Raw genomic sequence first — 10,755 nt, forward strand, 5'->3', positions numbered from 1 at the left:
ATTCAACCCTATTGAATAAATACAAAAATAAATTAACCCCATTTAATAAATTTAGAATGAATATAAACGTAAGAAAAAGTTTAATTGACAAACGGATAATAATCATATATTAGTTCATTTTATTACATAAAAAGCATCAAATTTCATCATTATCAAATCCCACAATTTACTTTACAAAATGAATAATATATTTTTGACTACTTGTCCTCGTCTCCTAGGGTACATGATCCAAAGAAGCAACCCTAGAGGTGGTGGACTACTCTCCCTCGTCCTAGACAAGGGACTACACGTCCTTATCTCCTATGATAAACAATCATAAGAAGCGACCCCAAAAGGGTGATGGGTTACTCATCCTCATCCCAAACAAGAGACTAGTCATCCTCGTCTTGAATAAGAGGTTACCCGTCCTCGTCCTCCCTAGGACACCAATTCCCAAGAAGACTACTAAAGACCACCCACCCAAAGGAACCATCTAGTACACGACCTAGCCAGGTACATGTCGGCCTAGTAAGACGACATGTACTTAGACAAGCTAGCTAATCAAAGTTAGTCTAATCATCTCAAAGGAAAATAACTCCAAATTACCTAACCAATCATGATTAGCAGTAATTAAGACTACTAAATCAAAGCCCAACCAGGTAAGGGCAATGAACCCTACTATAAAATACACATTTTACGAAACACATGATTATGTTACTATTCTAACATCAGAGCACAATATCTAGGACTGACTTTAGCATCAAAGTGTCTTTTGTAGACACCTTCCCCTTCTCGCACTTGAGAGTCGAGGATGAGATACCCTTAAAACAAAGACTTTGGAGACTAAAAGGATCACTTAGAAGACTTTGCTAGATGGATATATTTTATCCCTATAATAACATATTTAAATAAAATGCTTTCTTAAAGAGAAAAAAAAATAACATTAACTTATTTATAAACATAAATTAACGATTGCATTTGGAACTTTTTTAAAATATTTATAACTTGCATGTGTTAATTTTAAATTTTAAACTAAAAAAAAGTTTAGTTCATTTCTTTTTCCTTTTTAACACCCATAATTTTTATTTGATAATAATATTTTTCTATAATTATTATAATTATTCTCTCTCCTCTCTTGTATATGCATGTGTAAATATTAAAGGAACTTTCAAATTTTTATATCTAACCAGTTATAAAAATTTTATAATTTTTCATATTTTAACTAAAATGTAATTTTAACCGAAAAGTTATAAATTGACAAACTTATACTAAATTAAAGTAGATACAAATAAAAATAACGTACGATACAAAACACATTTCCATCTTAAAAATTTTTGGAAGTTTATACTTATTTAAGTATTCAATTGTAAGAACAGAAAGTGATGTAGAGGAAAAGGAATATTACTGAAAATAAGTAATTATTACATAATAAAAATTAAAAAGATTAAATTATCATAAATCGGTTATTCTAACTTGCAATTAATTGTCTAAACCATTAAGGGAAACAATGCATAATTAAGATATCAAAGTCAGTTGATAATCCAAATACTAGATCATACTATTATGTTTACCCCAACCATCTAATATAACAAACATAACAAGTGTATCAAGTAAATGCAAAATAAGAAACTTTGAACAAAAGACATAAAATAAGTTTAAAAAAAATGCAAAAACAAATGAGTGTAAGTTAATATACAAAAGAATTATCATATAACCATTAACAGACAATATTGATAAGTTACGCAAATCATACATTCTTAAAACACAAGTCACATCAAAAAAGACTATTCTAGACTCAATCATCTGAATAAAATGAATTAATGTTGGACTACAAGAAAGTTTTAGCACTTTTGATGGATATCCTTCATCCACAACGTTAGTTCTATATAGGTCAGTAGGACTTCAAAAAGTTCTCTTGACCAGGACCTCCTACCACTCTCAAGCCTTAGTCCATTATTCTCTATATGAATGTGTATGACTAGTAGAGTATCAGGATAACTTCCTGATAGAGGACTATCTTTAGAATCCATACAAAAAGAATTTGAAGAAGAATTTGGAGAGGAATTATGGCAATTCAAATTACCTATGACAAAGTCAAGGGATAAAAGATTGGAAGAATAAATTTTAACAAGTTTATGATGTTCCGCAAACCTAGGAACTCAAAGAATAAGATGATCATGACTTAAAGAATAAATTCCAAGTGTTTTGTAGTTTACTAAAGTCATTGGGCAAGCTAAGTCAGTAACAAACGGTTGTTGGACGAGCCAAGCACGCCGCTGGGCGCCGCGTTCGCATTTGTTTAATGTTTTATATTTTTATTTTCTTAAGTTGGTCGTCAGACCTTTATTGTTGGGCCTATCTTTAGAGTCCTAGGAGAATCTATTTAATTCGCATTTTTAGAACTTTGTATCACTTTTCAGTCATATATTGAATTTTAGTTCATTAAAGAAAGGATTCTCTTTGTTCTTGGCTTGAACCTTAGGTTCTTATTAAAGAGATGGTCTTTGTAGCGAACCTCTCTTGACCTATCAATCTTATTGATTATGGCATCTATATTGTCTGATTCTTATCAAAGATAAGTTATGGTGTGTAAAACCCGAGAAAAAAATTAAATAATTAGATAAATAATTATTTAATATAAATGCATGTAATGGAAATTGTGGCATTTAATGCGAGAGTTATGACAAGGAATAGTACTAGTTCAAGTGGTTGAGAGTACTTTGTCATGTTGGGAGAACTTGGGTTCTGTCTTGTGTATGCCTCTTCACGTGATGTTTGTCTCATTTTTCTTGGTGATGTTTACGGATTTATATGCTTCATAGTTGTTCTAGGCAGATGATCCTCTTTTCATATAGCTTTTGCATTTGAAATCTGTTGTGTTTCGTACGGGTGCTTCTTTGCACTCTATCACGCTTTACATTTTAATGGTATTTATATAAGAAAGCATAGTGGTTTCTTTTTTAACTCCTTTCCTTCCGAGGCTTGAATCGTAGCTTTGGTCTCCCAAACGTTGCGTGAACCATCCCCCTTGTAGTTTATCGTAGGTGCAGTCCGTGACAGTGTTCGTCGTGGTTGCGTTAGTGCATGAATCACAGTGATGCATTGAACCAATGTAGGTGGGTGCTACCAAAGTGTTGTTTGGAATTTAGGTTTTGCTCATGGCTTGGTACATTGGAGGGACCCACGACATGCTTTGATTTCTTTTCTTTTTGTTTCACGTGGTGGTGGAGACAAACAAACCACTTTAGCTTTTTGTTTTAATATTATTTGATGCACACATTTGCTTTTGATGAGACTTTTGTACATTCTAGTGTGGTGCAGTACACACCTTAAGTGCTTAGCAATATATTCTTTTAGTTTAGTTGAAAGAAAATTCAAGAAGTTCAATTGGTGGGTTTTATGCAAACGAAAGAGACCAAAATAGGAGTATTAAAATAAAGGTTCAAGTTTAGATGCCAATTCGTTTGAAGTTGAGGTGTTTTTGGTAGTGCGTGTTGTTGAGTTATAAAGTGAAATGAGTTTTATCTGGTGGTACTAAAATAGGGATTATATAGTATATGAAATGTTTAAGTCATGTTGTTTATAAATGGTGTTTAAGCCATTGCGAACTCTGGTCATGTCGGGAATTCTTATGGCTTTTGTGCCGTGACGTTGTCCTTACTACTATAACTGTGATTTGGTTCTTATAATACTATGGAAAATATAAGCAATTACGGGTTAGTAATTTTGTATCCTGTATTAGTTTTAGGAATAATGAAGGGGAATTTGGATTTGAATGGTTAAGTGCGAATTAGTGAGGTACAATGCTATTTGGTATATTTTAAAGTTAGTGGTTTAAAGATTCATAAAATTGTGTTGTTTCACATCATTTTTTGTACTCTAAAAGTGTTAGTGGTCGCTAGGCGAGTGACTTGGTTGTTGGACGAGTGACTTGGTCGTTGGGCGACTACGTTTATTTCTGATCTGCACAGTTGTAGTGAAATTGAGGTCGGATCGTCAATTTGAGCTCTGTAGTTTGCAAAAAATGTCACACATTATTGCAGTATTTTTTGTTTTATGATGATACATTTCTTAGAAATTTTGGTGTAAGAATTATGGTTGTGCGTGGTACTTGATTGCATGGCATTGCAAGTACTTAAGTGTTGGCATTCATTCGTGTGGGATGAACATTGTATAGTGTTGCATGTATGTCATGCTATGGTGAATGCCTCTACATTTATGTGATTATGTGAACTATATGTGCATATGTATGGGATGGTATGATGTGATGTGAGACTTGGACCAGGAGGTGCTTGTGTGTGTCAAGAGTGGGTAGGTTCATGGCTAGTGGTGAACACATGATAATATGAGCAGGGAGGTTCATATTATGATGCTCTCGTGTGAGGATATGAGCGGGGAGGTTCGTATGTTTCGTGCTTACATTAGAAGGCTGCTACGAGCGGAGAGGTTTTATAAAAATTATAAACTTTGACTTATCTTTCTAATTGTTCATCTATTTTACAAGAGATATTCAAATTCAGAAAAGATCATCATCCTTTCTATTAAGATTGTATCATTTAGTATATAGAGCTAGATTCTTGTTTGAATTTCTTCTCTCATCTTATTTTTCTGTCATAAAAAAAACTTTTGCTATTTGTGTTCGTGTGTTCTTCATTTTAAAAATTGAGTACTTTTGCATTTGATTCGTAGAAATTATCTATTTCTGTTCTCAATAATTGTTTTGGGTTTTAAAAGCATTATGTTCACTAAATTAGGGTTTCTAACGGCGCACTCTCGCCCAACAACCTAAAAATCTCACCTAGCGAGAGAATTGTAGAAGCAACTTCTCGCCTAGCAAGCTACCACTCCCTCGCCCAGCGAGACAATCTGCTCACCCAACGAGCGTGTTTTGCCAACAAGAATTTTTTTTGACAATTTCTGTGTTTTTATGTGTTTTAACTACAAAAATTGAAAGAAAATTCAAAGAATTAGTAGACTTAGGTATATTTCAAAAGCAAAAGAAAAAGTGAGGGTCCAAAGAAAAAGACAATTAAAAAAGTCCGACATCATCTTATACTACCATATATGCTTATAATTGTTGATTTGTTGAATTATTTCAAATTATAGTCAAAGCTCTACATTGTCTAAATTAAATTCTTTTTGGAAGTCCTTTGTATTGTGTCTAGCTTTTATTGTTTGGTGTCTTTCAAATTCTTAAAAGTTTTGTCTAGATTTTTGTTTTATCTGGCCCCTTAAGTCAAGCTTAGATTTTGTAACATTTTTCACATTGATTGATATTCTTTTGTGAAATTACTGTAGTTCTTCTCCAAACACTACAGGGAGTTGAGTGGTAATAGGCAAGAAGGTACATTCAAGAAAAATCCTACAAGTGTAATACACGAGTGAACTTTTGAGTGATACACATAAGCGAATGATGAGTGCGTATTTTTGCCCTCATTCAGTGTTTAATTCTGGGTATTTAATTGAATTTATGTGCTTAAAGATTGATTTAATTGATAATTCTAACAATTAGGCTACTTGAGCTTGTTTGATAAAAATGTGTTAAAAAGTTATTTTTAGCTGCATAAATTATTTTTGAATATTTTAATGTTTGTTGATGCAGCTGAAGTTAAGATTAAGCTCATTCAAGGTGGGAAAATAAATTAATTAAAGTTACAAACACCTTTGGATAAGGCTAAAATCAGGAAGTTCTAAAAAAATCACTTTTGCACCCCATACATTACTTAAACACTCTCCTATTTCCAAATGGCCCACAAAAAACCTATTCTGCACCCCCAGTTCTTACTAAGTTGCACCCCTCCTACCACTTAAACCCATTTCAACCAGATGTTGCCATGTGGCAATCCTCAACTTTTAAAATTGGCCAATCAAAACAAGCCACGTGGCATTAATCCTTGCAAACACATATGCACCAATTAGACACTGCCACGTCATCATCTTCCATCTCTCCCACAAACCAGAAACCCTAGCGTCACATTCCAACGCCGGCAGTCATTGTTCCGCCACCGCAAGAAACCTCCACCACTTGCCGGAAAATGCACCACCATAGCAGCACGCCATCACCTTCACGTCGTTCCCGAGAACGCAGATCTGCACCACCATCGTGAGTTCGTTCACCGCAACAACTCCATGGCAGCACCTGCAGACCTTGTGGCTGCCACCGCCTGCATCCTTGCGAGAATCTAGAAGCAACATCACCTTCTCGCCGGAAACCACCGTGAGCAGAACCTCCATGCCTGCACCATTCACGAACGCAACTGCAGTAGCCATGGCAGCAACTTCACCACCTTCGAAGATCTCGCAACAACTGTCACGCCATTATCTCCACAGATATGTGCCTCCATCACCGCGCCTTCGTTGGAGAAGACGACCATCGCGCCGCACGCCGTTTGAGCAACTACAAGCATCTGCGAAACCCTAATTTGGGAAAGAGAAGGAGCTGCCACGTGTCATCGTCCCAATGGATACTGAAATGGTCAAAGTGGGTAAAATCTGGTCAAAAAAGTCAAAGACTAGTTAAAAGAGAAGGGTTTAACAGCAAATATTGATATTTTTGGATGTCTCTGCAAAATTGGACTACAAAAATAAAAATGGGCTATTTAGAAAATTAATACAAATATTATTTGGTGATAATTTATCAGATATCTTTAAATAATTAATTTATTTAATTATATCATAAATTATTAACCAACTATATTTGTCAAATAGTTTATATCTCTCCAAATATCTTTGAATATTTATTTTTAAATCTTTATTTTAAAAGATATTTGAGAGGTTTTAGCAATAGAAAAGCCTAGTCCAATTCCTATATAAAGATATCAAGGGTGAAGCAAAAAGGACAAGCTCGACACTTCGAAATTTAGGAACCCTTAGGGGGGCCTAATTTCTTTCTCTCTCTTTTCTTCTCTCTATTCTTCTCTCTTTATGTTGCATTCATGGAGTTCTAAACTTCTTGGGTTGATTCCATTGTATTTTCTTAATTGGATTTTGAGGTTAGAATGAATTAATTTCTTTATTCTTTTTATTATTGTTGAGGTTTTAATTCATCTATGTCTTTTATCTTTGAATCACGTAAAAAGTAATGATTTTAAATCTATATGCATGTTGATCATATTAGTTCAAGGGTTTTTAAATTTAATTGAGACTTTACTTTGATTTTATTTAGAAACTTTCATGTGATTGAATGAGGTTTTACCAATAATTGAGACTTTACTTTGGTTAAAGGTATTTACTCTAACGAAAATTAATCGAGACTTTGCTTTGATTAATTAAGCTTTTTATTTTGTGAAGAGATAAAAGAATAAACATGATTAGGCATAGTAAAATTTGATTAAGACTGTACTTTGGTTGAATTTACTATGGATAATCTAAAAGTTCTCACTTTTAATTGAGACTGTACTTTGGTTAAAAGTGAGAACGCCAACAAAGTAATTGAGATTTTACATTAATTAATTTGTAAATCTATAACAATAATTAATTGAGCAATAATCTATGGATAACCGATGATAAATCTATTTTGAAAAAGCAATGGAATCAATCTATTTTCTTTACTATTGTTTTTATTTCTTTTTATCTTTTAAATTTTATTTCTATCTATGTTTATCTTAATCCCCTATATTTTTTATTTTATTTGACTAACTCATTTGTATAGTTTTATAAGAACTAATTTGTTAAAAATCAATTCCGTGTTCGTTGGGAGACGACTTTGGGTTACTTTACCCTTTCTATTTTGTTGACTACTTTCTTAACAATACTGAAGATGTTAAAGATAAGTAGTATTAATTTGATCGCGTCAACGACAACGTTATCACTTTATAATTTATGTTATTTTGTTTTATTAACCTTTTTGCAGGACATGAATTCTTCACAGGGAAATAATCCTCCGTCACCTATAACTTCAACAATTATGGGGACCTTAGAAAATCTCATTACCCAAATGAGCCAATTACAACAAGTTGAAGGACTTCAGAAATCTAATGAAGATTGGAAGAAATGGAAAGAAAAAGAACAAGATGAGAAGAGTCAACCCCTTTTTTTCATGACGAGGATAAGCATGATGTAATACCTAGAAGAGGCAAGAGACTTCAAGGAGAAAGGGATAACTACAACCCTAGAAGAGAAGAGGAATTCAATTTAAGACCAAGAAGAATGAGACTAATTCATGAAGAAAGGGAAAATAAGATATTTTGGAGAGAGTAGATGATGAAGAAGGTTATTCCCAAGTTCAATGGAGCAAATGATCCAGAAGCCTACCTTGCATGGGAGATGAAGGTCAATCAAAATTTCCACTCATACGACTATGAAAATGATGATAAAGTCCTCATGGAAACTATGGAATCTGAAGGCTATACTATGAATTGGTGGAATCAAATCAATTTGGACATAGCGAGGAGAAAAAGGTGACCAATAACAACACTTGAGTACTTGAAGGAAGCGATGAAGGAAATATTTGTACCTCCTTATTACAGGAAAGAGTTATTCAATAAATTGCAAAGACTTACACAAGGCAATCAAAGTGTTGAATAATATGTTCAAGACATGGAGGTAACGTTGATGAAAATTGAATTAGAGGAAACATTTATGGCTACAATTGCTAGATTCTTGAATGGTTTGAATTGGGAGATTCAGGATGTAGTGGAGATGTACCATTACGAAACTTTGGAAGAACTTATTCACCAAGCAACTACAGTCGAATACCAACTAAAGAGACAAAGTTCTTACAAGAAATCTTCTACTTCATAGAGAGATAAATATGATTCTAATAAGGAGGGAGCTCTCTCTACCATTACCACACTAAATGGGAAGGACACCTCAAGTGGTAAAGTAAATTCTTAAACTAATACTAGTTTCATTCAATGTTTTAAATGTTTGGAAATAGGGCATGTAGCATCTAAGTGTCCTAACAAAAGAACTTTATGCGTCATCATCTTGTGAGTTTGAACAAATTAACAATGATGAATAAAAGGAGTGTAAAGTATCACCATTAGAGAGAGATCTTTTGACGGTCAAGAGGTTGTCGGGAAGTCTGAGAAAGGATGAGGATGAGACCTAAAGAATAAATATTTTCCATTTTAGATGTTTAATTACGAAAAAGGTATGTTCACTTATTATTGATGGAGGGAGTTATATGAATGTAGCAAGTAAAAGGATGGTAGAAAAGCTTGGATTGACAACATCTACACCCTAGATCGCATACTTTGCAATGGTTAAGTGAGAATGTGGATAGTTGGTTGTAGATAAATGAGTCAAAATTTATTTTCTATAGGTAAGTATAGAGATGAAGTGGTATGTGATGTGGTTCCTATGGAAGCGAGTCACCTATTATTGGGAAGGCCATGATAATATGATAGAAAAGTGATTCATGATGGGCTGACCAATAAATATTCTTTCTTATTTAAAGGGAAAAAGGTGTCCTTAACACCTTTATCACCTTGATGGGTTTGTGAGGATCAAATAAAAATGAGAGTGAAAAGGGAAAAAGAGAGAAAAAAAAAGAAAAATTGGTAGAAAAAGGTGAGCCAAATGAAACAAAAGAGTGCAAAAGGCCTTTTCTTAAGAGAAAAAGAAGTGAAGAGACCGAAAGTGACAAAACAACCTTTATCTATGTTGATGCTTGATAGTATGTGTTTGTTCTCTGTGAAAGTTCCTCTATCTTTAGGTATGGAGGAACTTTTTAAAGAGTATGAGAATATATTTCCTAAGAAATACAACCCTAAGAAGCCACTGAAGATTACCTATCTAAAGAAACTACCTTGTACATGGCTTAGTCGGACACATGTCGGCATTGTATGTCGACATGTACTCGACCTGGCCGGCAAGGTCAAGTCATCCTAATCACTTTGAACAAGGTTAACTCAAGATTACCCAACCTATTATGATTAGCAAAAAAATAAACCAAAGCCTAACCAGGTAAGGCCCATGAACCTAGTATAAAAGGAACATTTTACGAAGTACATGCTTACATTTTTACTGACATTTGACCCCTATATCTCAAACTGACTTTGGCCTCAGAGTTTCTATTGCAGCCACCCTCCCTCTAATTCGAGATTTGAGGACAAGAGACCCTTAGAGCAACGACTGTGGACCCTTGAAGCCTATTTTGGAGACTTTGCAAAATATACATTGTCCCCGTAAGAACAGTTTACCTCCAAAAATAAGTATTAAACCTAGCATGGACTTAATTCTGGGAGCATCAATTCCAAATAAACTAGTTTATAAAGGTAATCTATAAGAGACTAAAGAAATAGAAAAGCAAGCATAGCGACTCATAGAGAAAGGATGGCTTAGCGAAAGTTGGAGTTCATATGTTATAACAGTTATCCTTGTTCCTAAAAAGGATGGTATTAGCACAAATGACTTTGAGGCATAGAGATTTGATGAAGATATTGTATAGTAACTTGATGAGGATATGAAGTGTTGATAAAGTTGATGAAGACTTGAAGAAATGGGGTGTTGATCAAACTTCATGTGTGCTTAATCTGGCTATCAAATAAAGATCTTAAAGCTTGAAGATTGGAGCTTAACATGAAGACTATTTGACACAATATATGTTTCTTGTGTCTGGTTGTAGTCTTTTAGCCTATTAAATGGTTTTTAACAAGTTAATTGGATGTTGCTATAGTTTTATAATTATCACTTTCATTTAGCTTAATTATTATTAAATCAATTGATTTCACTTAAGTCAAGTGAAATCAACAAATTGAACAGATAAATCAACATATTGAATATGTTAACAGATAGACTATAAAGTCTGGTTTTTTAGAGAGAGTAAAGACA

Source organism: Vigna unguiculata, chromosome 5 (genome assembly GCF_037176805.1).
Source record: "Vigna unguiculata cultivar grain cowpea cultivar isolate G323 ecotype 2 chromosome 5, ASM3717680v1, whole genome shotgun sequence".
NCBI classification, from domain to species: domain Eukaryota; kingdom Viridiplantae; phylum Streptophyta; class Magnoliopsida; order Fabales; family Fabaceae; genus Vigna; species Vigna unguiculata.